We start from the raw sequence: 17,474 nt of genomic DNA on the forward strand, positions 1-17,474 counted from the left end.
TGCAAGCACGCAGCTACGAGTTTCCAGCTTTGACGCAGTTTCGATGCAGTTTTTGTTTTTGGTGGCAGGGGGGAGTACCTGGTTCATTTTCCGATGGGATGATCTCGGGCAAAGCGATGTCGTCGAAGTTTCCAAAAACGTCGAACACTTGGGGTGTTGCAACATGCTTCGCAACAGACGACAGGTCATCCAGACCATGCATTGATTGGTACAATGCCTCATCTGCGCCATGACCACGTGTGAGTGACAGATGGTGAAGTTCAAAAACTCCTAGACGGACCAAAGGGAAATGGACAACTGGTTTCAGATACATTTAACAGCCGGAAGCACAACGGCACGTAATCAGATGCAGCACCTCGTGCATGAGGTACGGCAGGGTCGTGTTAGATGAATCCACACGCAGACTCATCGCCCACAATCTTCAAGCAAATCCATAGACAGCGCCATTATTGGGTCGGCAGCTGGGGCCACACGACGTCGAAACAGCGAAACTCACCACCAGTGGAAATCAGCGAATAGGGTGCATGTTGAATGTAGTGTGAGTTTTGACCGCACCTTCCCAAGCAGACCATCGACCCATGCATGGCTCGAAACAGCAAGATATCATTTAACAAGGGACGGCCTGATTTGCAGCGAGAGTGCAGCAATTATCCCCTACAAGCTCCACGTTCCTGTCCGGTTCACATGCGAAGTTTGGGGTACCAAACGCAAGAAGAGGCTGATGGTAATTCCTGGAACAAACCTATCGCAACATACATTGTGCTTTGTGGAAATCAAGACGTGCAAACTACCAGAATCGCTACTAACGAACTTGAAACCGTCACTTCTCCGTTGCCATTCGTTCACGCTAGGCGCGGCCGTTTCCCCGGTTGCACGAATCAAATTGTTTCATTTTGACATTTCGTACTCATAAAACCCCGACGTGCATACCTTGAACATGCAGCTGTCTTGGAACTGATATTGTCTTCGGCAAGATGTCGCTGGAGCCAGCAAACCCAACGTCAGTACGCATCATGTCAATACAAGCATCGACAGTTCCGGACTCGCAATGATTCAATTGCATCGCTTGTCGAAATCGGATTGTGTTGAGGCCGTTTGAAATTGGTCTTGTGACTCGTAGACACACCTGCCAGCCTTGTGGTGCTGAGTTGTGTCCCTAGACTCCGAGGGCACCACCTTCTTCATAGGCTGAGTGGTGCGCTTATCAGCAAACAAATCGCCAAAAGGGTCTTTGACACGATTCATGGTGCACAGCAGTCAGGTGACAGCAATGAACAACCTAACTTGACGTGACTGCTCACACTGCTCCACGCAGTGTCCTCATCCACCAACTATCCTTTGGTGTGAGAGCATAAAGCTAGCATTGCATGTAACTAGATGTAGGCAGGTTTCACATTTACGGGAAAGCACACAACGTCACTTGCTCAAACCTTTGGGTCTCTTGTGACAAGTTGTCTGCGTCATTGCAGTCACGTGGTACCCTGACGTTGAACTGGCTGTTCGGGGCCCCCGGAGCATTTGGAAACTGAAAGCTTCAGGTTATCTCCGCGAATGTTTAGTCAAATGCCTTTGAATGAATGCGATTACCACCAACGGCGATAGTTTTACCTTCATTGCAGGGCCATGGCTGGTGACTTGGTGAGGTGAGCCACGCAACTTCAGCTGAAAGCGTCGAAGTCCTGAAGTGCAAGCGTGTAAGTACAGGAAATCTCTGGCTCTTTGTGACAATCCTCGATGGCGACAACACGATTAGTCACCTCTGGTAAAGCACTATTAGGGTACGGGCGAGCTTCACGGTACTCGTGCTACACAACTCAGCTGAATTCAAAGAATTTTGCTTGCTCGGCTGAGCTGCAGAAGCCTGATGTACGTCAGCTTGCGGAGCTAGCCCATCTGGATGTCACTGATGAGGAGGTATGGGCCCATCTCTACAGCCTCTCACCTAAAACCTACTGACAGGGAACGAGGCATCGATATGTATATGACCGCTGAATTGCGTCGTAGAGTGTGCAGCTTGCACAGGATTCCATCGTAGTTTGGGAAGGCGCTCAAGGCTCTCTTCGTCTTTCCCGAAGGCTATTCCTCATGGCTTATCACTGATTCTTACGTACAGCAAATTCTTATACGTATAAACCGAAACATATATGCTAACCCCCTCTTTGCATGTGCGGTGGCTGATATGAGGCAGCAGCGTAGGTTTGTTGGCTGCCCACAGCACCTCATGCAACTGCACGCAGTTCGTGCAGCTTGGCAAGCATTCTCGAGGTACATTTTCATGATAGGCTGACATTTGGAATGCCTGGCAGCCATTGCGTGACCTCAAATGGATATTTTCACAACCTGGGAACATATCAGGGTTGAGGAAGCACTTCCTGCATCTGTGTGAACACACGGACTTTTCATACCCGTGCCGTGCACATATAAGGTCATGATTGTTCCAGCAAGCCCACAGGTTAGTGCTTTCGTATTGTACAAAGCATCATCAAACCAATAAATGCTGGGATAGGCAACATTCAGCACACACAAGTCTGCTCACAGTGTTACACATAAGCATGTACTCCATGCAACGCGCGTTGCGGCTTTGTACTGAAAGGATATTCCTCTTCAAAGTGAATTTGTAACTACTTTTCTATGGCAAACTGGTGCACACAAGCCACAGTAGCTTTGCAAGGTAACAGCTACAGCACTTTTTGCTTCGGCATCCATCGCCTCACTTCACTATCCCTGTGATAGAGGGTAATATGCCATACATGTTGGTTGTGACTCATCACTGGCGGTGCAATTTTGATTTCCAAATATGCTCAGCAGCTTGTTACAAATAATGCGTTCTCTTACTCGCCTGCGCTAGTGCAAGTGTGACTTTGTTTTCGACGGTGTACTCAATTGGATGCCCAGCCAACTGGTATGATGTAGTATGGACTAAATTCAGTGACTGCCCAAACCAGTACAATGGTGCAGGCCGTGCTGCCGCAGTGCCCTGGATATGGGAAGTTCCACTAAGTGCACTGCCTGTCTTCATGCGCTCACAAGGACTTGAAAGGTGTAATAATGCAGCATAGCAGATGCCCCCATGCATTCTTAAACTCTCTTGACTTGTGCCTACAGGGACTTATAATCACATGGTGTGGGTCTGTCTGTTCGGGTGCCAGTCATCGTTCATTCAATCCATACACGGGACCTGGTAACATTCGCATGCGCCGTTCGATTGGAAGCTAAGGGATTTCAAAGTTCGCTCATGGTGGAGTATGTGCAGGTTCAAGACTGGAGCCAAAATTGGAAAGCATAACGGCATGGTTCACGCAACTCCAAAACGTGGGCTTGAAGAGTGTAGATTCCGCTGCATGTGCAGCATCTGCCAATGACAACAGGCTGCGAAGGGACGATGCATATGACAGCGAAGTCGCGGACGCCATTTTAGCCCTAGCACCGGATCGTGAGGGGCCTTACATCAAGGTGCCAAAAATCAATACAGAAGCTGACTGACTGTGGCCAGATACAAGATCTCTTTGCAAGGACTGTGGGACAAAGAATCATCAGCTCTGTCAGAGCTAGTAGGGGACCCAGAGCCTCTGGGTCCCCGCACATTCGGCTGTGCCGATCTGGACAGCTGTCGTCAGAACAGCCTATCGACCATGTTGCCAATGCCATTGGAATGCGTGTATCGCACCAGGCCACACACCAAGCACAGTGTCCTCATTTGATTTCGCGAGTGGGATATCTAGGCAGATGCTGACAAGGCCTTCGGGTGAGAGTCTCGCGTTTCGCCCAGGGTCCCAGGGTTTGCCTCACCATCGAGGGTCACGAGGATGTTCAGCTGCATCACTCGAATTGTTATCTTGACTGGCTAGTCATCGAAGCTCTGATAGATTTTTGAGATAGCGTTCTGTAGCATAGCCACGCATATGAGCAGCATCAACGTGCGTGCTGGGATTGTCTAGCTGGTCGCTATCTCTTTACAGTTGTGGCTCGGTTGGTTCTAGTGCCACAATTGTACTTATGTCCTTTCGCAAACGCTGAAATGCCGTCTCCCTTTGTTCTCGTTTTCAGTGTGGTGCTAGGGGTCCTGGTGCACACCATCCTGGCTGTCAAATTTATCGTCGATCCAGGGCTGACGCAGTGCATGGATCTCACCATTGGACATGAGTACAGTCAGGTAAGCTGAAGGCCTGCCGTGTCAGATGGTGGCACCTTTCGTTTACTCGCCACTTTTGGAACATGCAGCGTTGTCCCGTTCCATCAGTCTGCGTTCAGTCGATATGTTCGCTGCCTTTTCACTCCAATTGTTTTGATGATATATTCGACGTGCTAACACCAACACAGGTGGCGATGTGCACTGCGCCGGCTATCAAACCCTGAACAGGAATGAGTGCAGAAGGCAAGTAACCAAGGCAAATCACCTGGGAAGTTCTTCCTCAATTCACAGTATAATCATGTGTGGCTATTTTGCAGTTCCCGGCAGGGGAACTTGTAATAGCAGGCAGTCTGAGAATTCTTGGCTTTGGCAGCCACATTAATTACAACTCCAGACGGTCCGTGGACATCAGTCTTCAAGCTCCTGACCGCTCGATAGCCTGGGAAAGCTCCAGGGTATGGCAAGAGTCTATGTTTCAAGTGAGGGGCAATCACAATCAGGGAATCTACAAGCTATGGTGTGCTTTGCCCTGGGATCAGTGCATGAAATAAGTTGAGTAATTGTTGATGCCTGACAACATCCTAACTTGTGTTTATAGAATTCGTCACTTTCCAACAACCAATGCTATGAAGGGAAAGTTTCCATGCAACTTGTGAACGTAATGTGCCCTGTCATCGGTCTCGAAGCAAGGCTCTAGCCTTGCGAAGGCCCTTTGGTTCGCTTTCACATGACATTGCAAAGCAGCCTTGTGACGTACGTGGCATTACGTGGCCAGCTGGCTAGGCATGCTGCGTCTCAACCTGTCCTACATCTGTCATGTTGCTGCATAACTCGACATGGAACATTCTCCAGCTTACCTGCAGAAAAGCCTGGCTGGTATTTGCAGCACTTTGAATACTGGCAGACGAGCATTACTGCTATGTGGAAGTGACTAGCGATACATGCTGCAGTTTCAATAACAATAACCTGGCAAGGCTGCCGGTGACTGTGGACTTCACATCCTTCACAGTCAGTCACGAGTCCATCAACCCCACAAACACCCCCAACATCCAGCCCCCAAAAGGCACAGCAGAGAAGCGTGGTGAAGAGGTTGCCAATCACATGCACCTGATGGAGGTGCATGAAGGCGTTATGCGTGTTCAGGACCAGCTGCAACGACTCTATGGCGACCAGATGCACTATAGTGCCAGGTGCGTGATCTCTTTGGCCCTCAGTCAGCTCACAGCCGTACCATGCATGCTTGCCATGGGATGCTGACAAGCTTCATCTTGGGCCTTGTCCTCCGCACTCGTTCACTTGTTGCAACCCATTCAGGACGCCACGGCCATCTCCACGGTGTCTGTTGTGTTGTCCTAGGCAACAGGCAGAGGGTGAACACTGCTTCTGACTGAAGAGCATTTGGACAGGTGATAATATCTGTCTTGATGCCTCATGATGCATGTGGCATGTGGTCAAACCACACCTGCTTTGCACCTGCTTTTCCTATAGCATCTTTCCAAACCCCATTGCTGATGCAGGATTGAACGGCACATGCAGACGAATCGCGAGGTGTACTGGCGTACTCTTCTCTACCCGTGCCTTGAGATTTTTGTGACAGGAGCTTTGGCAGCAATTCAAGTCATCTTCATTCATAAGCTCTTTGCTCGGCGGAGTAGACGAGGTTCGTTTGAGGGCGTTTGAGGCATGTGGGTTGGAAATTGACATTTAGAATGAATGGTGCATCGATTTATGACACATGTGGCACCAAGCTGACTGCTCATCGCTAATATTGTAAAGGCTGCCTTTGGGGCGCACTTCAGTGTTCACGGACGCCTTCATGTATGGTCTCTAAACAAAACAAACCCATTCATCGGTTATCTCTTGACTAGAGGGGCTTTGTTGCAATAAGTTGACTTTAATCATGCAAATACAACATATAGAAATCCCCGGTCATGACTTGTGAGTGAGTGATTTTATCTAGTGCCCCAAACACGCTTTCAATCTGAGGCCTGGAGTCTGAGGGGCGTGGTGCTTGGACTTGACGCATCGAGCAGATACGGCGGATACGGGGCTTCTCAAAAAGCAGAACCCTTGTTATCACACGTCATGCAGACTGGAAACACGAGCGTTTCAGCAGCGTACGCAACAATACTTGATTTCAGACCAGTGCCACAGAAGGACAAATGAACCTGAAAGATAGGAGGGGACGAATGAAATGGACCGTGATGAATGGCGAGATGAATATGCCTGTTGTGTGAGTGCTGGGACGACGATTCGCTGTAAGCATTGGCGCTAGAGCCTTGCCAAGGCAGGGTTCGAACTCTGGTACCCATACAGCACCTGCTCGGCACCTGCCACTACATTTCTCACCTGCCGCGAGCATGGCGTGCTGTTCACGCCATGAGTAAGGCCTGCAGCCATTACTGTGGCTGACTTTTGGCCCCAAATTTACACAAGTGGTGCACATTCCTGTCACCAGTCACATGTCCTCCCTTTGTTGAGCAATCAGGGTAACAGAGCAGAAGTTCAAGTAGATATGCTGCCAGTTTGTGGTGCCCGACAACGATTTGCTTCGCTTTGGGGTTTGCGCGTTAGGTTTGGCCGAGCAGCACTGCGACTTTCGAGCAGCGGCAGGCGGGCTCCAAAAGTCGCGATGGCGCAAATCACGAGGCTCACATATCGATAGGTTCCTCAAGTGTCTCGATTCCTGCGGCAATATGCGGCTGGGACGGACGCGGAGATTGAGCTGGAGGTATCCACCAGCAAGCTTCCATTGGTTGTGCCATTATGAACGCCATTGTGAAAGAAGAGCGTAAGGACAGTGCAGTGATGCAGAGAGCATCTGCAACATGCGCTTCAATGGTATTGCCACTGCAAGTTGCAGCGTAACCCGTCAACCTGGGCGTCAGCTTGCCTGTCTCGGGGGTCGCATCACTGACATTTCGCGGCCCGCGACGCGGAATGCGGAATGGCATGCTGACAGTACCGCTGTTCCTTTCAAGAATATCCCATCCCACGTTTTTTGAAACGCCGTCGTTGCACAGATTGTTGATATACTATGTTGATTGACAAACAGCCAGGTCTTTCTTCTAAATAGCACGTTCGTGGCACGGACCTCTCAACTTGCCAAGGACGTTCTGCTCACCTGGTCCTGCTGTGCATCCATACTCGAGCTGACGTAGATTCTGTTCAATTGCTTGGATGGCTGCATGAATATCTTTAAATTGTTCAGTTGTGATTTCACCTCTGACACCCCTTCATGGTTGTGAGTGCGCGACGCGCGGACCCAAAATTACGCGCCGCGCGCGCGCAGAGGCCGAACGCGCCGAAAGGCAACGTCCTGGCGCCAAAAAGTTGCATTTGAATTTCAAAAGCCGATTAAAACTAAACTTTAGTCGGGAAGCAGGCACAATTTGCGTGCGTGAGATATAAAGCAAAGCAAATAAGTCCCCTGTGTAAATATACATTCTAAATGGAGGGCTTTTTGACCACATCTCGTGCCAGTGGCAGTGGCAAGCGGCCTAGGACGGACACTGAAACCTCGAAAGCAAGTTCAGTCGCGCCTGTGCTGGTCAGCAAAGACCTCATCTGGGAAGAGTTTATTGTTCACAGTGTTGATGCCGGAGGGCATTACTCAGCGACTTGTGTGCATTGCGAGAAGACGTTCAAGCTGAAAACCTCGCGTGCTAAAGGCCATATAGGACACATCCCCAAGTCCGGAATCTCTGCATGCATAGACGTCCCATCTGAAATCAAAGCAAAGTACGCTGCTGTTGCTGCTGCTTCCAAGAAACCTGCGGAGAACACGGCCAAGGATGCCTGTGATGAGTTGTTCGGCAACAATTTACGCGAAGCAGTCCACGACAAAGTCGCACAGTTCTTTTACTATAACGCAATCGCCTTCAACGCTCACGAAAACTGACCCAAACGCGCGCGTTCGAGCACGTCCTGCGGACGCGCGCGCGCGTCGCGCGGACCTGTACGCGCGCGCGCGTCTGCGCGACATCTACAACCATGCACCCCTTACAATACTTCATGACTTGTGCCGGTTAGCAATCATGACAAGGGCGACGACGGTGTGGCCTGAAGTGCTCTTACAGAGTCATACCCCAGACGGGGTCCACCCTTCGTACATCTTTCAATGCAGCAGCCGGTTGCGGGTGAAGCCATTTCTGACTCAGAAGATTGATGACCCTCCCAGCAACAAAGTGGTGACAACCAAGGGGGAGCTGATGGGCTTCTTTGAAACCATGTACCGCAGTCGGCGCATGGAGATCGCCGCAGACAAGCTGTATAAAGCCAAGCTTATTCGTGGCTTCTGCCACTTGTGCGTTTCATACTTTTGTCTATCTGCAAATCAGGCATCCTTTGGCATACGGCTCACCAGTTGTGCTTCGGGAACGCTCTACGGGGATACGTTACATTCTTGCGGTGCTGATATTACTTTATGACTCGCTTGATAGGCAGGCACCAGGGAAGTTGCACTTTGTTGATTCCTTGGCGCCACAATGCCCAGCTGTGTAGTACAAACTTGAATGATCCAGTTGTAACGTCTCCGGGAAAGGGTTGGTCATTGGGCTGTTGAGGAGAATGTCACCACAGATCTCAAGGTAAAGCCTTGCAAGTAGCTGCAATGTGTCGACTTGCTACCTATTCCCACGGCACCACTCAGCACTGGTGTTCATGTGGTGCGATGTGTGCAGATACGATGGGCAGGAGGCAGTTGTGACGGGCATCGCAGCAGCGTCCACGTTTCAGGACTCAATCATCACATCATACCGTGACCATGCCACGCACCTTGCGAGGGGCGGGACCGTGAAGGAGGTGATAGGAGAGCTGCTCGGCAAGACAGTTGGTGCTGTGGGCGGCGTCGGTGGCTCCATGCACATGTACAAGAAGCAGAACAATTTCTATGGTGGCTGCGGCATCGTTGGCGCTCAGATCTCGCTCGGCGCTGGTCTTGCGCTCAAGCACAAGCTTATGGGCGAGAAGAACTGCTCCTTTGCTATTTACGGTGAGTGCATGCCTTGAGTTGCACACAAACGCTGGTTCCTCGTGAGACCAGCTTGCGGTTAATGGAAGGCCTCATCGCTCGTGTCGGCACTTTGCACGCTGCAGGATTCTTTCTTGCTGTCTGTGTCGTGTCCCTGGTGAGCTTGCACTTCAGTAAGCAATCACCATGTCACACTGACGAGTTCTTCAAGAGTTGTGAGGGTGGACAACATGGCATCATGCGAGCAGGCTGTGCAAACAAAGTTTCTGGAATCGATGCAGGCGATGGTGCATCGAACCAAGGGCAGCTCTACGAAGCATCAACATTTGTGCGCTGTGGTCCGTCCCATGCATCTTTGTGTGTGAGAACAACCGCTACGGCATGGGCACAGCGGACTGGAGGGGCTCCAAGGCTTCAGACTTCTACAAGCGTGGTGACCACATTCCGGGCATCCAGGTCGACGGCATGGACGTCCTTGCAGTCAAGAAGGCTGTTCAGTGGGCAAAGGCTTACGTCATCGAAAACGGACCTCTTGTCATCGAAGCTGACACATACAGGTGAGGACTCGTTGCTATTCCTTCCGTTGGCCGAGCATTAGCACGCATGCAGCAATCGTGGTTCCACTCATGGAGCAGAGGCTCTGAGGCAGTGATCCACATGCTTCCTGTTGTGTGTCGTGCGTCTTTGTCCATGTCAGTCAGCATGTCTACCTGTGATATGGTGTATGGAGATTGACGCGCTCTGCAATGCCCACCACGACTTTGTAATGACAGTCATTAATTTACACTGGGAATTGGGTTTGACTTACTGCCAATTAAACAAAGAACATAATAGCACTTCAAACCTCGAAAGGGGTTAGTGATTCGCACTCCAAACGGTCGCTTCTTGATACCAAATAGGGCACTAGTATATGTTCCCCCCCGAACTCTCCTCGGAGCTTTATTATATGCGACACGTCTCTGAGCATCCCACGATTCTGAGGGACCGACTCCGACCCCAGACCCTGTGCGAATCCATGCTGACAAACCAATCTCCGTGTACGTAAGAGTCATTCTGGTGACCCCTCCGTAACGGCCTTCCGAGGGGTAACTAGTTCTGGCTAGATCCCTAACTTATTCTCCCAATACTTTGGAGCTGTAATGCATCATCTAGGAGCTCTCACCATCCTGTCATAACACATCACCCCCTATTGGGCAAGACTGCCTTGCATTCTTGTGCAATACAATCTATCTATACTGGACGTGAAGTCAAGATCACTCTGGCCAGTTCTGTGGCGGAACGTCACGCCAACCGATATCGGACTCCGAATGACAGTTCGCGGATTCCCCATAGCTATGATCCGAATGCAACTGTCGCACGTGATCCTCAGAGTCCTCGTCTGTAAGAATTAATGACGGAACACTAGCGTCGCTTCTCAGCTGCGGCAGGACTCGGAGGTCCCTAACACGGACACCGCTACTTGGGGACCCTGAAACTGGAGATCCCGGAACGACGTCTTGGTCGTCAGATGCAACATTATCCATGGACAACGCAACGAATCGGTTCGTTGCCGTCACGAGGTCCTGTACGTTGCCGGTCGCATCAGCCCGTCGTTGAGGCCCGTTGGAAGACTCTGCGGGAGCGTTGTCGCTCTCGGCGTCCCACGCATTGCCCCGTGTGTGGATGAGAGAAATGCGAATAGCAGTGGCCAATTCTTGGGCTTCGTGCTGTGCAATCTCGTCCTGCATTTATAGGTTGAACATCAAACAGCTAGAGCTTCTGGTTCGTAGACCTGTCAACCAATTCTTTTCTTGGGGAGTGAGGCTCTTGCATATCTGAGTTCGCACTTGCTTGGTGCAACTGCCAAGATATTTCTGCACTGTGTCAATGCTGTGTTCACAGTCAGCGAATTCATACCAGGAGGGTTCTGCATCCTTCACTGGATTCGGAATTCAACTTTATCCTGCTTTTTCTTCGATTTAGCTCGGACCATGTTATGGTCGGTAATCGCTTCCACTTCCCATTCCTGAGGAATGATTCCTCAGCCCCATCCATCCAAACTGGAATGATTTCTGCCCCTTCTCTCAGCTTATAGGGCTTCACTAGGGCCACTGAAACTCTTGGGTGGACATGAAGGCTAGCTGGGAGGTCTAGGAGTACTGTGGAACCACTCTCGCTGGCTTCCAGCACTTGAATTGGTCCAACAAACTTGGGACTGAACTTATGTGTTAAGCTGGGGTGTCTTAGCCTAATGTTTCGAGTGCTCAGCCACACGGGCTGCCCTCTTACATACTGGTGGCGCACCACTCCTTGCTTATCATACTCTCCTTCATCTTGGACTTGGCCCCAATGAACACTGCGCCTTGCTCTGGCAAATTCATCATGAGCTTGGATGAGGGTCCTTGAACCTGGGGTTGACATGCCCACCCAACTGGCACCTCCGCATTAGGCGTGAACGGTGATACCGCTCATTGAAGCCTGCATATCCATAAGATGTCAGTATTGTTGAAACCTAGAAAACGACGCCCAGTACACTTTTGAATAACGAGACACCGATATGCACACCTTTCCTGCCGTTGCCTGCGCCCCTCCATGATCAGGGATGTCCTTCGGAGTTTCTACCAGAGAATCTGGCACCGCTGGCGAAGGAGCACCCCTAGCCGAAGAAACCTCAGGAGCAGGTGTCGCTCCTTCCTCGACATTCAGAAGTAGGGGAGTCACCTTCTTGACAGCAGAGCTTGTGCTCGCGACCACTGGCGCTATGGGCGCTGGTGAACTTGACCGAACGGTTGGAGTTGCTGCAACGGTTCTAGGGGTGAGATTAGGACTGGGAGCGCTTGAGAGAGGAGCTCCTGTGAATGCACCTGCCATTCCCAAACCCCTGAAAAACTCTTGTCTAGCCTCAGCAAAATCGGCCTCGGTAATGAACCCCGCATCCAGTCCAGCTTTGATTGACTGCGCCTTGACAAATGACCCCTTCACAGCCTGGAAGTCCTCAGAAGTAATCAGTCCCTCGTCAAGTGCTGCCTTGGCAGTTCTTAGTACGGCGAGATCCATGTGTGCAAAGTCGCAAACACAATTCAACGCAGTTTTGCTTTCAAAACCCTTGAAAGTGCTTCGTGCACAGGAGAAAGGTAATTACAAACGACCTCCCACGAGAACGCCCAGGATCATCTCAACACTTATTCCCTTCCTATGTGATATGCGTTTCTTGACCGCCTCAAAAGGTGCTAGCGGTACTGTGACTCTATTCATTCTGAAGGGAGTGGCTCCAGTGGTATCTCGGTACATATCATTTAAGGCAAACTCTATGAACGCCAACTTGTCGTTCCAGTTTGTGTGGTCTGCTCCCACATAATGCCTTAAAGCTGTCTCCACTACCTCATTGGTTCTTTCTACTAGCCCATTAGTCTGAGGGAGGACAAGCGGTACCGCTTATCACTCTGAGGGTGATAAGCGGTACTGAGGCTTAACCTGATGTCTGCCGCATCACATAGGGCCCGGAAGAACTCAGACTTCCACTGCTGCCCCCTGTCACTGACTATCTTAGTGGGAAAACCATAATGAGGGAAGATCTCTCGGAAGAACATATTCACAAAGCCCTGGGTTGTGAGTGTAGTGTGCGTCGCAACCAATCTTACCATCTTACTCAAGTGGCAGCAGAACACTGCAATTGCGTTGTAACCCCCCTGCTTGGTAGGGGTCAGATCTGTGATTAGATCCACACCTATCGTCCTCCAGCATGCGCTGGGCGATTCAATTAGAGTGAGGGGAGGTTTCCTCCGGCGTATCTGCCTTATCACTCTGACAACTGGAACATGTTTGAACGTAATTCTTTATATCAGTAGTTATGCCTAGCCACCAGAATTGACGTTGGACTAAATTAAGAGTTTTCTGGAACCCCAAATGTCCACACCATGGCACATCATGGTGCCAGTACAGGATGTCATGCCTTAACTCTGCACTAGTAGGCACATATAAGAGGTTTCCCTTCCACAAAAGGCCCCCTTCAGGACTCTCTTGGAGCCCTAATTATTCTCGTTGTTTTTCAGTAGACATTAGCATCGTATAATGTACTTTTCCTGATTCTCTCAAACAACTGTTCTGCCAGAGTCTCGTAGGAACTTAGCGAGGGGTCAGCCTCTACATCCATAGCAGTAGGGTACGACTTGGGCTGACGAGGCTTCTCAAGCGTCCTACTCCCCGAGCTACTGATAAAGTGAGTGGCGTTTGTTTTCTCACTTGCAACGCTCCCTCGACCCTGTGAGACCTTTCGTTTCTTCCGTTGGACTTCTGTGTCCATACCATGCGCTGTCAGGGGCCCTTCTGATGCATGGGGGTCTGTGGGGGGAACATGCGCTGATGCTTGCATTGTATCGTGCACAATTGCGTGTGGATCAGCAAACCTAACACGTTTCTGCGATAGCGCACCGGCGTTCGTGGCATCTTCACGTGAGTCGCAATCTCCGCCTGTGTCGGCTGTGTGCCCGGGGTCGCCTCCACCCCCTGTCGGCTTGCCGGCACTTGATCCCCGGCTGCTGCTACGTCTGGTGTAACCTCCGAGAAGGACAGTGTAAAGTCGGTAGCCATTTCCTGGAGCAGCTCGGCGTGCGCTGTGCGCATCGCCAGGATCTTCAACGACAATTGCTGGATGTCCTGTTCGAACTGCTGGATTCGATGATCTGCCACCCACATCTGGGTCCGTCGCTTGGCGGACCGGGTCGCTACTAATTGCTGACAAGCCTCGGACTAAGCACGCCGCAACGCTTGCATGCGCTGCATCAAGTTCGTTGTTTGCACCTGGCGCGCGAGCCACTGGGTCGCGCGCTCCATCGGTTTGGGTGACAGCTGGGCCACCGCCGGTTTGTGCACAACGGGCGGCACGCCCCAGCGAGGTTCTGTACAACATAGCATCGTCAGGCCAATGCTCGCAAGGAAGCTCTAGGTTCTCTGCGTCTGGTGGGGTCAGCATCCGGCTGAGGGCATCCGCCACCACGTTCCTATCGCCCTTGACGTATAGGATTTCATACTCAAAGCTCGCGAGGAATTCCATCCAACGCGCTTGTCGACGGTTGAGTCGTGCTTGCGACGCCAACCAGGTTAGCGGCTCGTGATCGGTATGCAACTTGACATCACCGCCCTCTAGATAACAGCGCCACTGCGAGAAACATTACACCATGGCCAACAACTCCTGTTCGGTTGTGGTGTTATTGATTTCAGCTGCAGTTAACTTGCGCGCAACGTACGCAATCGGATGCAGCACGCCATCGCGGAACTGAATGAGCACACCCCCTACTGCCTTTATAGATGCGTCACTGTACGCATGAAAAGGTAGGGAGAAATCAGGATGGAACATCATCGTCGCCTGACCTAGTAAGCGCTTCAATGTTATCCAAGCAGATGTGCATTCGTCCGTCCAGCCAGGGGGAGCCTTCTGCGTGTGAGCAATGCAACACGCAGGCTATCTCTGATTGTTTGGGAATAAATCTGTTGAAATAATTCATAAATCCCAGGAATCTGCGGCATTCTGTAGCTATATCGTCCCGTACTCGGGTAGCTCTGCGCTGATCATGTTCGGACTCAGCGGCGGCGAACTCGGCCACTAACGTTAGCGGTGGTTCCCACTGTTCTAACGTCTTCACCTTAGCTGGGTCAGGCAGCACTCCTTCGCCAGATACTAGGTGGCCCAGATACTTGAGCTGGGATTGTGCCCATATGCATTTAGGCAACTGACAGAACAAATTGTGTTCGTGCAAAGATGTCAGTACCGCGTCCAAATGCAGTGCATGCTCGTGCAGCGTGCGGGACTTGATGATGATATCATCTAGATAGACTAGGCAATGCCCTTTCGCAATATGATCACGTAGGATCGTGTTCATAGCCTGTTGGAATATAGCTGGGGCATTACTTAGGCCCTCTTCAATGCACTAATTTGGACATGCACGCGATTACCCCCATACGCTCGCTTCATGACCTCGTCTCCTCGGACGACCCCGGCCATGCTAAGCGTCGTTTCAAATTCTGCAGAACTAGTTATCCCTGCAGAAGAGCCAAAATGTAATGACAGTCAATAATTTACACTGGGCATTGGGTTCGACTTCCTGCCAATTACACAAAGAACATAATAGCACTTCAAACCTCGAAAGGGGTTAGAGATTCGCACTCCAAACGGTCGCTTCTTGATACCAAATAGGGCACTAGTATATGTTCCCCCCCGAACTCTCCTCAGAGCTCTATTATATGCGACACGTCTCCGAGCATCCCACGATTCTGAGGGACCGACTCCGACCCCAGACCCTGTGCGAATCCATGCTGACTAACCAATCTCCGTGTACGTATGAGTCATTCTGGTGACCCCTCCGTAACGGCCTTCCGAGGGGTAACTAGTTCTGGCTAGATCCCTAACTTATTCTCCCAATACTTTGGAGCTGTAATGCATCATCTAGGAGCTCTTACCATCCTGTCATAACAGACTTCAGCTCTAGGCATTCTTGGTGGTACTCCCTTTGGCGTTTTTATTTCCTCGTGTTCACTCAACCGCTGTTTGTATGACAAATATCGCTTCCATACCATGATTGTGTGCACGCTTTCTGCACAGCCATGCGGGGAGTATGTGACGAATCTTCTGCTTGCTTGCTCATGCTCATGCTGAATGTGTGAGAACTTCAGCACTTGCTTGCACAAGGCGACAATTTGTATCTGCAAGATCTGCTCGATACAGGCCTGTTTCTTCTTTCCTTTTGCTTTTTGGCCGTGTGACACACGAATATGCACATGCATATAGCCTCTCCCACGTTTGATATTTTTGATATGAGCATATGTGCAATTCCATGCTACCGCTTGAGTTCAAAGTGCGGCCGTCAGTGACTTCGGGTACCCTACGACCTTGAAAGATTCCCCAACATCCCTATCTTGCCTTCAGGTACCATGGCCATTCGATGTCTGATCCTGCACTCTATCGAACCCATGACGAGGTTGCGGAGATGAGGAAGCGGGACCCTGTGTTGCGTAACCGCAACCTCATGATTGCGCAGAATTGGAAGGATGAGGCAGAGCCGAAGGCGTTGGAGATTCAGACCAGGAAGGAGATCGATGAAGTCATCGAAGAGTGCAAGGCAGCTCCAGCTCCAGGACCGGACCGGCTTCGCAGAAACATTTACGAAGCCCCACTTGGTGCGCAGTTGCTCAGAGTCACATTCGGCAAATGGATCACTGCCGCCAATGAGATACTCATTGATCATCCAAAATTCCTGAGAGTTCTTTGGAGATTTAGTGAAAGTTAGTGCAACATAGCTGTCACTCCCTTGAGTCACACCCGCTGCGTGGGGTAGGATCTGTCTTCCCGTGAGGGTGTGGACAGAAGCATGCATCACCTCCGGTTATCATGACTTGCTTTCAAATGCATGAATAGCAAATGCCAAGGATTTCAAAGTGACCATAGCGTTCTCCAGTCCTCCGCCTTGCCGTCCTAGGCCTTGAGTGAAGAGAGAATTGCTCCTGGACAGTTGGACGAGACCCACGACATGTGTGTGGCACCACGCTGACGGGTCATCGTAAGTGTAAGATTGCTGCCGTTCCAATCGCCATTGCGTATTGGGGCGCGATCTAGTTAAGACGGGGGGATCGGCATACTCGACAAAGGAGTATTGCGTCAAGGGCTTTCTTGCAATGAGTCAACTTTCAGTCTTGCCACCCAGGCAGAACTGTATCTTTGTTGTTTGATGAATTTTGGTATTTCGGTGCAAAAAATTGGTAAGCAATCATAGTGTTTTCATCCTGTGCTGTTGAAGCCTAACCACCGGGTCAGAAAGCCCGGAGACTGGAGACTGGCTTGATGCGTGGAACTCTATGCTCAGTTACATACTTTGAACGACATCAAATTGAAAATTCAGAACGGCGAATAAGTCTGCTGAGTGTCGGTGGGGTGAAGGATGCTTAGAGGCCTCGGTCATGTTTTCGGCTGGTTTTCGGCAATTTTTTTCTCGAGGTGAGCACATTCCTTGACCTCACGAGTTGTGCTCCACTTGTTGAGCAAGGAGCATAGCCGGAATCACCATGAAGTAGATGTTCTACGTCTGTAAGTTTATAGTGCCCGACAACGCTTTGTCTCGCTTTTGAGCAAAGTTTGGTTGCTGCGAGCTTCGAGCAGCCGGTAGGCCGGGCTGAATAGCGAACAGTCGCGATGGCGCAAATTGCGAGACTTACATGTCGAGGATATCTCCCGCAAGCTCTTCGATCAGTGCGGCATTATGCGGCCGGGGCGGATGAAGAATTTGAGCTGGAGGTACGTTGCAATCGACCACAAAGTATTCAAAGGGTTGTGCATTTGCCAACGCCTTTGCGAAAAGACAGCATATGGACAGTGAAGTGGTGCAGAGACAATTGGCACCA

At 50.7% G+C, this 17,474-nt stretch overlaps 1 pseudogene; it reads left to right on the forward strand.

Moving 5' to 3' along the window:
- Nucleotides 1-362: 362 nt before the first annotated feature.
- Nucleotides 363-16,366, forward strand: LOC149810590 (pyruvate dehydrogenase E1 component subunit alpha-1, mitochondrial-like; annotated as a pseudogene).
- The last annotated feature ends 1,108 nt before the right edge of the window (nt 16,367-17,474 follow it).

The sequence above is a fragment of the Nuphar pumila genome, unplaced genomic scaffold, assembly GCF_984573655.1.
Source record: "Nuphar pumila unplaced genomic scaffold, dmNupPumi1.hap1.1 HAP1_SCAFFOLD_273, whole genome shotgun sequence".
Taxonomy (NCBI): Eukaryota; Viridiplantae; Streptophyta; class Magnoliopsida; order Nymphaeales; family Nymphaeaceae; genus Nuphar; species Nuphar pumila.